The sequence below is a fragment of the Erpetoichthys calabaricus genome, chromosome 4 (genome assembly GCF_900747795.2).
Source record: "Erpetoichthys calabaricus chromosome 4, fErpCal1.3, whole genome shotgun sequence".
NCBI lineage: Eukaryota > Metazoa > Chordata > Cladistia > Polypteriformes > Polypteridae > Erpetoichthys > Erpetoichthys calabaricus.
Genome location: NC_041397.2, coordinates 185,302,023 through 185,314,239, shown reverse-complemented (window position 1 = coordinate 185,314,239; position 12,217 = coordinate 185,302,023). Strand labels below are relative to the sequence as shown.

At 35.6% G+C, this 12,217-nt stretch overlaps 2 protein-coding genes across 6 annotated transcripts in view; one reads left to right on the top strand and one right to left on the bottom strand.

The window, feature by feature from the left end:
* The window catches only part of gabrb3 (gamma-aminobutyric acid type A receptor subunit beta3), a 458,372-nt gene that overhangs the window by 379,691 nt on the left and 66,464 nt on the right, over window positions 1–12,217 (bottom strand). The window lies entirely within an intron of this gene.
* gabra5 (gamma-aminobutyric acid type A receptor subunit alpha5) overlaps window positions 1–12,217 on the top strand; it is a 49,458-nt gene that overhangs the window by 4,678 nt on the left and 32,563 nt on the right. The gene's annotated exons all lie outside the window — the stretch shown is intronic.

Genomic DNA, 12,217 nt, shown 5'->3' with positions numbered 1-12,217 from the left:
TTTTAACTTGTAAATCTTAGATCAATACCATTATATCTATATACAAGTTAATAAGCTTCTGGGAATTTGCAGGCTCATAAATTGAGCTAATAAATATGCATAAATTAGAATTTTGTGAGAAAGCAACAAAATCATATACTTTGATTTTCAAAAATCTACTGATCAAACTAAATTTAGGTGGGAATTCATGGTGTGGTGTGTAAATAACTACAACAATGACTTAAAAACTGGAAACAAAGGAAAATGATGAGAGGCAATTTTTCTGAATTAGGTGATGTCATAAATGGTGTCCCTCAGGGATAAGTGCTGTAACTCCTGCTCTTTCTATTTTATATATATATATACAGTATGTATATATATATATATATATATATATATATATATACAGTATGTATATATATATATATACTGTATATATATATATATACAGTATATATATATATATATATATATATATATATATATATATATATATATATATATATATATCCATCCATTATCCAACCCGCTATATCCTAACCACAGGGTTACAGGGTCATGGGGGTCTGCTGGAGCCAATCCTAGCCAACACAGGGTGCAAGGCAGGAAACAAACCCCGGGCAGGGCACCAGCCCACCGCAGGTCGCACACACACACACACCAAGCACACACTAGGGACAATTTAGGATCGCCAATGCACCTAACCAGCATATCTTTGGACTGTGGAAGGAAACCAGAGGACCCTGAGGAAACCCATGCAGACACGGGAAGAACATGCAAACTCCACGCAGGGAGAACCCGGGAAGAGAACCCAGGTCTCCTAACTGTGAGGCAACAGCGCTACCCACTGCGCCACCGTGCCGCCCTATAAATATATATATATATATATATATATATATATATATATATATATATATATATATATATATATATATATATATATATATATATATACACAATCTGGATTAAGTAAATAAACAACAAGCTAGTCAAATCTGAAGGTGATAAATTACACATTACAATTTTATATTGAATAAATATATGTATCTAATATAATCTAGCTGCCCTACTACAGTGAAGAATGTGACCTATTGTACAGTATTTTGTTAAGCTTGCAAGTTGATCATTTTGTCATGCACAAAACAAAAAGGAAAACATGTTATTAAAAATGTAAAATCTTTCAAAATCAATAAGATGAAGAATGATAAGAGTAAAGTTAATTTAAGGAACATAAACCATATAATTTTTAAATATTCACATGTATTTGGTAATAATAAAAGCATTAACAGGAGATGTGCCTAAATAAATACATAAAGGACATGTAAAACTGCTTGTATATTAGATTAATACAGCAACTCTGCACTAGATTAATTGAGTTTAAGAAATTGACTTTACATGCAAATCAGTTTTATTTGTTGTATTTCTAGCATTAACATTTTTGTGTTTAGCCTGGTTTTTTAATATGCTTGCTTATTGAGTACTGGGTTTCGATTTCAATAGTATAATTACTATTGTCAGGTTTCTTTTTTGAACATTATCATTGCTATTCACAGTAAACCTTCCCATGCCCTAAGTTCCCTTTCCTCAATTACTAGTTTTAACAGTCCACATTTTTCCAATGAAATGTTGCATCTCTAAGCCAAATACATCCCATCCTGCCAGTACAGATCCTGTCTGCCGCAAAAGGTATCTTGTGCTCTGCAAACCCTATCTATGGCATCTTATATCAGAATATTAACCACTTGTTAAACCTTTTTGCATCCATCTTACTTGCATTTCTACAAGGTGCAGGCATATACTGTATAACCTATAAAAAGTGCTACAAGATCATTTAACAACAACCAGAAAACAACTTTTACGAGCAAACAGTGCAATTAAAGATAACATGAACTTCCACCTCAAGGCCATAAGCACATTTCACACTTTAGCCATTGCTCCAGTTATCAAAATGAATGACGTCAGTATGCAGCCAACACTCTGTAAAGTAGTCTGTCAGCAAAACCTTTTTCAAGCAATTTCTCCATAATTAACAAAATTACACTAAGGTCCTATAGTGAGTAAATTATACTGCTAGTTTTAATTTTTCAATACACGCAATGTATAATTAGATCCTAACTTTCCATACAGGTTAACTGTACTAACTGTACTAGGCTGATCAGCAATTCAGAGGAAGTATGAAGAAATTCAGGGGAACAAATCTTAAAAACAAGTCAATTAAAATAATTCAGAAGAAGTTAATTAGCCGCAAAAACAAGTCACTAATTAAGAAAAGGGTTAAAATGAAAACCTGCAGCCACAGGTGCCCTCCAGGACCGGAGTTGGGGACCCCTGCTGTAGAGCTTGCTGTGTTTGATCGACACGGGCATGCTGACAAACTACATGTGCAATGCTGCTTCAGTACACGAATGACTTTAGTTGTAGGTGGAAGCATGAAACTACATGCGTTCCTTAATTCTTCAGAGATCAGTTTAGAATAGCTTAAACATTCTCAAGTTTCATCCCCAGTCTGAGATCTTTTTCAAAGCTGTAATCCTGGAAGCAATAAGCCATTGAATTTCCAAGATATGAAAAAAATCCCAATCCATTATCAGAGGCACTTAGTACATTTCCATACATTTTAGTTTCTTTTGGACTTACTTTTGTTTGTTTTTTGGTGCTTACAGTTTCACACATTGATAACATTATCAAATGAAGTCAGATGCCTACCTGCATGTGATATTACAACTCACATTTTCTATAATGACAGGTGGTAAGCAGAATACACTTGCTAGGCTTTGTAGTGAACGATTCTGACAGTTTTTTATTTACATTTAAAATAAAGCCTGCTATGCTCAAAGGATATCTTAGTTAAGAATTTAACATTAAGATTTATCAGTTTAGTTTCAACCTTAGTTTGTTTATTGTTTCCTGTCTGGTACTGCATCTGTTTAGAACCCTTGTTTGATTGTGTTCTTGTTTTGATCCAGTTTGGATTTCAGCTGCTATATTTCAACTCCAGATAAATTAATTTTGCAACTCAATTATTTAGAGACAAACATGTTATTTCTTATCTATTCCAAGGTCTGAAAGATTGCCAATGTTTTCACTGTCCAAAAGGAAGACAATGTGTGATTTTTGAATGGACAGACTTCACAAATCACCTACAGTAATAACAGAGTCTCACTTGTTAACAATCGTGCAGTTTCAATGGAAGCCTTGCTTTTGTACATGGTCCTTCTCCTTACTGCAGATATTTCTTGCATTGGCATCAACTGTATCCAGGAAGCTAGAGTCTGGGAAACCACAAGTAGGATATAGTGTGAGGGATTCACTGAATCATTATGTGTTATGTGTTTCACTCAAATTGGCAATCCTTGAAGGTGTAGAAGATGGAAGAATCTTTCAAAAGGCACTCATAGTACAAGATTAGCCCCAGCAAGGCCAAAGGGTCAATAAAGTTTATCCAATTTGCCATTTCTTCATTAATATGATCTCTTATGTGTCTAGCACTCCTTGAAAGTAGCGGATCTCTCCTTCTGATCTGCAATCTTTTAGAAGCAGAAAGTCCACATTTCCTGGATGTGGTTTTTTATTTTTGACTTTTTTCTTGTTCCTATTTTTTCTTTCTAGTGGGCCTTTGTTCTAACTGTAATGAATGTGTTATAGGCTCGAAAAATAAACACATTGTCTTTTTATGATAATTAGACATCTAAATTAATTTATTGTGTGACAAATTTTAAATAACCCAAACACTAATGTCGTCATTTTGCGAACAGAAGAAACTGAGTGTTCAAGGTTAGTTAGCCTTGAATATATACATTCTCAGAAGTCAGATTAAACAAAGGGAGAGTGAATCCGGGTACCTAGAAACAAGGAACAATCAAAACAGAAGGAGAACCAAACATTTAAAGTCAAAACACAATTCCTAACCTTGAAACTCAGAATTAATTTGTTCTTTGGAAGGCTGCTGATCACTATTAGTCCTTCAAAGAATAAACTGTTAAACCATCTACACTGTTCACACAAAAGAAATATTTCTGTTTTGGCCTATTCTTTACAAGAAAAAGTCAGTGCCTTCCCATACTCCTCCAAAATGTGACAGATTAGCTTGGCTCAACACCTACTTTTATCAAAGTAGCACACCTAACTTGATGTGTGTGCACTGAAAGGGACCAAACAAATGTGACATTAGTGTAAAGATAAAGGGAAAAACTGCAGGAAGAAATGGTAAAGTGTCTTTATATTCTGACAGTAAGGTACATGAATAATCAAATTCCACAGAAATTTTATAAATAGTAAATGCCTTATCCTAAACAACTTCAGCTGTAGAGAAACAAAACTTTTTAGACAAGTGAATGCCAAGGTGTTGCCAGTAAATATTATTATGAGCTATGTGTCTGTGCAAATAAGAACAAAAGCTTTTTAACATTTCTATGTCTAAGTAAAAACTAGTGACATCTTTCTTTTTACACAGTTTTTTTCTTAAAGGAATACTAAGCCCAAAATTATATTTTTTTAAGTGTTAACTTACCTAATGTGGTTTGTAGTGATAGCTGAAAAATAATTTTAATTGCATGTTTTCATGCAGAACGGAGCTAACAAAATGTATGCTTTAATGGAAGCAGGCAGTGACCAACACAGGACAACAGCAAACAATATCAAAATGTCTATGAAAAACTCTCATGGTACTCATGTCGTACACTTTGCATGCATTTTTTTTCTAAAATATTGTTAAATCAATACCTCTGGTAAAACAATAATATTTCTCTATGATAACAAACAGTTTTATGGTTATAATTCATTTTAGATTTTTTATATAACTTATGTAGTTGTGATGATCAAAAACATGTACTTTTGTATACATAACATAAATCAAATCAATAAAAAAAATACAGGTGGGATTTGAACCATGATGCTCCAGACCTGAAATTAAACATGCTACCATTTACAGTATTTTTCATCCACTGCAGATCAGCACAAAGATTGCCCTTACTGTGTATTAAATGTCAAATATCTCTATTTTTTTAATGAGTACATTAACTTTTCTACAGGATATTTTTTTTCCAGGATCAAGGCCCTCATGTATAAATGGTGCGTACGCACAAAAATGTTGCTTACACACGTTTCCACGCTCACATCACGATGTATAAAAACTAAACTTGTCGTAAAGCCACACACATTTTCACGGCAAGTTCCCCCATTGTGTTCGGACATTTCTGCTCAGTTTTGCAAACTGGTGGCACCCAGTGTCAAAGCAGTGCTACTGTTTCTGTGTGGTCTCCTATTTTTCAAATTCACATCAGTGACACAGAATTTATAAAATATATCTAAATTAACTACAAATCGTTTACAAATGTAACTCACTTGATTGTAATAAATCTGTAACAATATAATGATGCACGGAATGAACTATTCCATATACAAAAGCTGCCATAGCATTGTTACTTTGCACCACTTATGAGTATTTCAACCCATTCTATGTGTGTGTGGTATCACAGCTGTACAGCAGCTGATCAGAATTATCGGGATACAGCTTCCAGCCCTCGAGAACATTTATAGCACATGCTGCCTTATGAAAGCCACCAGCATCTGCATAGATTCGACTCAGCCATGACGCAGTCTATTTGAACTTCTTGCCTCGTGCTTGATGCTTGCTGTAACTGGTGCGACCCTGGATAGATGGAATAATTAAACATGTTTAACAAAGATTTTTCAGTGTTCCATATAAGTTTTGAAGAATTGGCATTCTAAGCTTACAGCTGGTTTTACATTTACTACAGAGCTCAATGGGAGGCGATTGGTTATGTGGAGAAAGAAAACAGAAAGACAGGAATTGGGGATTGGTACATTTGACATGGACAGTACTGCTACATTAAATTATTACATTCAGGGTCACGTATAGCCCAGCAAGCACCTTTCTGAAGGAAGGAATAATCCCTGGACAGGGGAGGCAAGAACAATCACAACTCACCGCTACCCCTGTGCCACTGTGCCCCCACGTTTAATACATGAACACGTGCGCTTTTATTCAAAAATATAACTGCACAAAAAAAAAGCCGCGTTAGCATGCCACATTGACACTCTTACTTCAACTGCCGCGGTGGCGTAATGGTATCAGCTCCTGACTGGGAATCAGAGGGTGGCGAGTTTGATCCCGCACGGTTCCACTTCGAGAAGTGAACTGCTCTTATTCTTACAATTTTAGAATAACAACATAAATTTGATTTCAGTCTGTAACAGCCGGTGTAACTTATGATAGTGGTAAAGGTTAGCTTTTTTTTTTTTTTTAATTCACTTTTCATTCTCGCAGTCGCATTCAGAATCAATCCATACAACCCCATCTGACATAAAGACGCGCTATAGGTCTGCAGTGTACCACGATGCATACTACCGCCCCCCCCCCCCCCCAAAAGGGTTCTGACACACAAACGCTGGCGAAGCTGCCTTCTTCGTATCTCACCGTCACTTGAAATCAGCAGTTCTTAGCATTGCACCACGCAAGCTGTCGTATCAACCACCAACTGTAACTTGCTTTCTTTATTCTTCGGTTATAGTCTTGAATAAAAGTGCACTTTTATTTATGTGAAAACAGCTGTGTCAGATGGGGTTGGATGGATTGATTCTGAATGAGACTGCGAGAATGAAAAGTGAATTAAAAAAAAAAAAAAAAAAAGCTAACCTTTACCACTATCATAAGTTACACCGGCTGTTACAGACTGAAATCAAATTTATGTTGTTATTCTAAAATTGTAAGAATAAGAGCAGTTCACTTCTCGAAGTGGAGCCATGCAGTATCGAACTCGCCACCCTCTGATTCCCAGTCAGGAGCTGATACCATTACGCCACCGCGGCAGTTGTAGTAAGAGTGTCAATGTGGCATGCTAACGCGGCTTTTTTTTTTGTGCAGTTATATTTTTGAATAAAAGCGCACGTGTTCTCTTATTTGTACCTTTTGTGAAAGTGTTTCTTTGATATATGGACTTCAGGCTTCATACGTTATATAGTTTATGCCTACATTTTGTCATTTACTATTAGAATATGAAAAACGTTTCTGTTTTAAAAATGTGTTTGCACAGACTACTATAGAAACGGAACACACATGAAATGCGTGTATTCCAAATAACACTATATTATTTCCACTCTAAAACTCCACTTCAATCCCAGATAATCAAATCAAGGCAAGGCATGAGCTAGGAGAAATTCGTTCTAAGTCGGTTGGGGGATGGAATAGCTGACTGCTAGTAGCTTTTGTTTATCAGCACATTTAGATGACAAAGGACTCTGGCGGAGAGGTGCAAACGGATTTAAGACGCGATTTAAGGTGGGACGGATTTACGAGTTTTTTCGTAGGCTCTCGTAATTCTAGTGTTAAAGCCAACAACCTTAAATAGTAACAGAGTTAGCCACCTTTCCAAATCAGTTCAGTGATAAAGGATTGGTCAGCTAAGTGAATAAACAATGCATCTCTGCATTCACAGGTCAGCTGGCTGAACAGAAACAAAATAAAATCTATAAACTAAAGTTTAACCAAAGCCAATTTGTGGCTGTCCAATCTCAATTAGCTTCCTATTTAGGACAGACATCACTAAAACCCGTTATTTTTCATTTCATTTTTTCCTTGATTTTTCAAATTAATACAAATGTCTTTCTTTCTAGCCTCCTTTAGAGATTTTGTCCTTTTAAAAAAGTGAGGGAATGCTTTCAGTTTTTAGAGATAACGTGGTGGAGGGATTTTAGAAATTACCTAGTTCTGCCTCTCACTTTAATGCTTCTTTCCTTTCTAGCCCATTTACTGTAGTCACATGTTAATAAAGATCTTTAATTGCCATATTCTTAGGAGAATGTCAAATTTATGTTCTTAATGCAGTTTTCTAAAATATAAAGTTAGTATTGTATATTTGACTACTGCTAAAATAAATTTTTAAGAAACTTAACTGCAATACAAACTATTTTGCATATTTCCACTGAAAGAAAAATCTGTGATATATCATTTTGCAAACCAAATTTTGGATATTTTTAATTTTCCTTGATTTACTTAGCTTTTTTTATCAAGAAACCTATAATAATTAATCTTATAGAGAAATATAAAAAGATAACATTCACTTCAATCATATCATTGCTAAATTATTTGTCAATGCATAATGTAAGTTGTATGTTATAAACTTTAATTTGTTTTGGCTTGCAAAAAAAAAAAATCAACATTAGCATCTTTTTTTAAAATCCTTATTTCAATCCATTTATAAAAAGAGTTTGTTATTTTGACACCCAGCACTAACAATGTTTAATTACATAACAACTTTTTAAAATAGTGTTTCTGTATCAGTTATGTATTTAAAAGCCAAAAATGTATAATTTAAAGTACCACTGATTCAATTATGTCATGTGCCATTTTAATAGACAGAAGGCTTTTCTCTACATTCATAATGGCTAACACGGTACAACACCCTAGTACTACTGTGTATAAATAAGAATACAAACAAGGTAATAAATAGACAAAGAACACTACAAACACAGGTGAATATGTATAGAGCACACAATTAATTTATTAGTCAAAGCTGCACAAAAATGTAAGTTATCTTTTCTCAACATGTGTTTTGAGATTAATTTCTTTATTTTACATTCAGTTTATTCAGCTGAGTCCAACCCAGCAGTACTGGGTGCTTGTAAAAGTAAGACGCATACTAGTAAAATTAACTGAATTAAGTATTTTTAGGTGCATATAATGATAAAAGCTCCTATTTTTTTATCATGTCAGCCTGTCTGTGTGCATGCAACAACTTGGCTCACAGTAGACCAGTTTTACTGAAATTTGGCATACCTATTCTTTATGGAAATTTGTTATGAAAATTACATTTTCAATCAGATATTTAGAATAAATCGCATGGCACACATGTTTGAATATTCAAACAAATTCATTAAAAAGCAGCATTTTCAAAGTACAGTAATCTATTTTAAATAACAGAAACATCCATCCATCCATCCATTTTCCAACCCGCTGAATCCAAACACAGGGTCACGGGGGTCTGCTGGAGCCAATCCCAGCCAACACAGGGCACAAGGCAGGAACCAATCCTGGGCAGGGTGCCAACCCACCGCAGGACACACACAAACACCAAGCACACACTAGGGCCAATTTAGAATCGCCAATCCACCTAACCTGCATGTCTTTGGACTGTGGGAGGAAACCGGAGCACCCGGAGGAAACCCACGCAGACACGGGGAGAACATGCAAACTCCACGCAGGGAGGACCTGGGAAGTGAACCCAGGTCCCCAGGTCTCCCAACTGCGAGGCAGCAGCGCTACCCACTGCGCCACCGTGCCGCCAACAGAAACATTATAACTTTAATTATGGATTAATTAAATATATATATACTGTTTGAAATTTACCTTTAAATAGGTTACTTCATCTTGAATATTTGTATTTTTTCCTCTTTTACTCGCTTGATAACCTCTCCTGGCAGCAAAACTGATCCTTTATATATGTTGGTAAAACGCAAATAGAGTCACGCAAGTGGCTGTGACTTGTACATGCCTGATGCTGCCTATGAAAACAGAGGTAGCTTGCCTGAACATCTTTCTCATCAGTTAATTTCTATTGCTGTTTGAAATTGTAATATGTAAGTTACATGATAATTATGACGATAAAAATAAAAAAATGCATGTAAGTGTGGCTTTGTAATACATTATACAGTAAATGTACTATATATTTACATTACCACACATCTACTTTAACTACAGATAATAATAATTCATTGTTTTTCTAACGCTATAAAATATAGGTAATAGGCCACTAAGTTTAACTGGCATCACTAGTAAACTGATGGAAACAATTATTAAGGAAAAGATTCAGCAACAAGTATCAGAACAGATGTATTAGCATTAAAGTGAACATGGGTTGTTTCACTAATGTACTGGAATTATATAAAGAAACAACAAAAGCATGCAGTAAGAGAGGTGCATATGATATTATTTATCTTGATTTTCAGAACTTAGCTACCACTTGAAAGATTAGTGATCAATCTAAAAGAAGAGAGAGTGCAAGGAACATTGTGTAGGTGGGAACAAAATATCTTAAACAAAGGAATGTCATAGTAAGGGTAACTTTCTTTAGAATTAGGTGATGTTAAAAGTGGTATCCCTCAGGGATCAGTGCTGGGGCTGCTGCTCTTTTTAATATATATAAATGATCTGGACAAAAATATAATCAATAAGTTGGTTAAGTTTGGAGATGATGACAAATTAACTGTTACAGAAGAATTTAGACAGCATACAAGCTTGGGCATATTTGGGCCAGATGAAATTTAATATAGGTAAATGTAATGTAATGTTCAACACACAGTAGGAGGTCTGAAATCTGAAAGTACATGTTATAAGGAGGATCTAGGAGTCATGGTGTACTTATCACCCACTATCTACATTTAGACAGTGAACATAAGTGATCAAGAAAGCTAATAGGACATTAGGTCATATATCATCTTGTGTGGAGTACTTGAGAATGTTATGCTTTATTATATAACGCACTAGTGAAACTTGTAATGTATACTGTAATGTATACAGTTTTGGTATCCTTATAAAAACACATAGCGCCACTAGAGAAAGTCCAAAAAATATCGACTAGCCTGATTCTAGTATTAAGGGGTATGAGCTATGGCAGAGACTTAAGCAGTCAAAGCTTTTTAGTTTAAGAAAATAGAGATTAAGAGGTGACATTATTAAAGTGTTTAAAATTATGAAACGTTAGAGACATTTTCTTCACACAATGGACCATAAACACATGAAATAAATTGCCAAGAAATGTGATATACAGTAGGAATATAGGGATCTTAAAATCTTGGACCATCTAAGTGAATAGGATGAATGAGATTGTTGAGAAGAATAGCCAGATCTCATCACAATTGTACTACTGTTTTAATGTACAGTAAAGTGTCACAATGACATGCTATACATCATGGTCCATTGCCGCCAACAATTTTAGCTTGAGTTTTTACCAACTGTTCATCAGAAACTTCACTGAAAAAAAAAATACGTTTAAGAAATATCTACAATTAGGTATAGACCTTCCACAACCAATAACTAGCAATTACATCCATCAATGCACATCACTTAAGTTGGAGTCTACTGTCTATGAAAGCTATTTCAGTTATCACAAGCCTATCTGGGCTCCTTTTTATCTATTTTAAACACATACATTTTATGAACTCTACTAATAAGTGTAAGAAATTATGTATATTTACAAATTTACAAATTCAATTTTTCAATATGATAAAAAAATCTAGTGTATGAAGCTTTGTTTGGTATGCAAATCCACACTGTCGAACCTATCTGTTCTATATTTTTTGTCTAATTTTAAATGGGGAATACAATTGGCTATGTTTTTCTCCAAACTTTAGTAGGTGCCTGGGCCTGTGCCTGTGCTCCAAATGTAAAAAATATATACATTATGAATTGTATCAGCTTCTAATAATAGGTGATTTTTCATAGGCGGCACGGTGGCGCAGTGGGTAGCGCTGCTGCCTCGCAGTTAGGAGACCCAGGTTCGCTTCCCGGGTCCTCCCTGCGTGGAGTTTGCATGTTCTCCCCGTGTCTGCGTGGGTTTTCTCCGGGCGCTCTGGTTTCCTCCCACAGTCCAAAGACATGCAGGTTAGGTGGATTGGTGATTCTAAATTGGCCCTAGTGTGTGCTTGGTGTGTGGGTGTGTTTGTGTGTGTCCTGCGGTGGGTTGGCACCCTGCCTGGAATTGGTTCCTGCCTTGTGCCCTGTGTTGGCTGGGATTGGCTCCAGCAGACCCCTGTGACCCTGTGTTCGGATTCAGCGGGTTGGAAAATGGATGGATGGATGGATTTACAGCATTCCACAATTCTTTGTAGTACTGACGCAAGCTGCACAATTGACTTACCCAGCTGCTGAAAACAGTATAGAACTGGAAATGATTGAGAAGGTTTCTCTGTGTTGAACCAAACTATCTAGCAAATGTAGTTACTGATGCTGTGAATGGTTTATCTGCAGGTTGCAGTGTCCAAAAAAAAAAGAACTGCCCTTCAGCTCCCAGGAAGTGTGAAGGGAGTTACTTTTATTCTTGTCAATGTCTTCTAAAACAAGATATTCTGGCAAATTTCTAAGCACTACTTCTTTAAGGTCATGAATTTTCTTGTGCATCAAAAGGATAAATAATGGAACACAAATCCATCTATCCATCCTTTATCCAACCCGCTATATCCTAACTACAGGGTTACGGGGGTCTGCCGGAGCCAATCCCAG